Genomic DNA, 1,240 nt, shown 5'->3' on the forward strand with positions numbered 1-1,240 from the left:
ACTCTCCTCGTAATACTTCTTAGCTTCTTGGAATACCTTACAAACGATTCGAATCGATTCGAAAGAATTCTAAATGTCATGCATTCTTTCTCCAATTCTCATCCATTCTTTTGTACGGACCTAACGAAGACGACAATCGCCTCTTCTGGTTCCTTTCGACGAGCCTCGATCGCCCCATTCACTCCTCGGTTCGTTCTTTCTCGTTTGCTCCGGATACCCGCACACAGAAACACGCGTATACACTTCTATACACATTTACACGTGTATATATATATATACATATATACATATATACGTATATATATATATATACACAAATCGCTCAGAAACACGTGGTATACAAGATAATAGACACAGAGGAACGTACGAGACAACACGAGCAATGCAGTGTTCAAATACCTTGAAAGCCACCCTGTAGATCGGAATCTCGCATATAGTACTAAATACAGATTGTATAACACTTAACTAAGCTTTCCGTAACGATAAAATACATAAAATGAGTGAAAGGGAACGAGAGAAAGAGCGAGCGTACGAGAATTAATGAGAGTGAGAGAGAAAAAAAAGAGAGAAAGGAAGAGAGGAAGAGCGAGAGAAAGAAAAGAAAGAGAGAGAGAGAGAGAGAAAATGTACATGAATGAACCAAATTAGCGAGAAAAAAGAGAGAGAGATTGAAAAAGGAAAGAAAGAGAGAGAAAAAAAGAGAAATAAAATAACACGCAAGCAAAAGTGAAAGATTGAGAACGAGAGGAACCTACGAGTTGTTATGTTTTCTACAATAACGTTTGTACCGACTTACAACAATATTTGTACAATATATCGATAAAAGAAAAAGTTACGTACCTATACAATATAGGTATACCCAGATGCAATAACTTTTTTAAACGGTATTTAATGAAATAAAAATAAAAAAAAGAAGATGAAGGTGAAGATGAAGAAGAAAAAGAAGAAGAAGCAGAAAGGAAAGAAAGAAAAACCAAGCCGGAATATTTTTCATACTTGTAACGAAGTCATGGCGGCCGATCCGAGCGCCACCGCGCCGGAAGTCCGCGTGACGCCACATCGTTTCGTTTTGTGTGCCAACCAAGAGATTTTAGATTTTTTGCTTTGCAGATGATGTGTGACACGCGCGCGACCCGCGTCCCCGAATCTCTCGGTCGCGAATACAGAGAATCGATCGACGCCCATTGCCGTTTTCGAAAAACAAAACAAAAAAAAAAAAGAAAAAAAAAAAAGAGAAAAA

This window comes from Apis dorsata, unplaced genomic scaffold (assembly GCF_000469605.1).
Source record: "Apis dorsata unplaced genomic scaffold, Apis dorsata 1.3 scaffold_194, whole genome shotgun sequence".
NCBI lineage: Eukaryota > Metazoa > Arthropoda > Insecta > Hymenoptera > Apidae > Apis > Apis dorsata.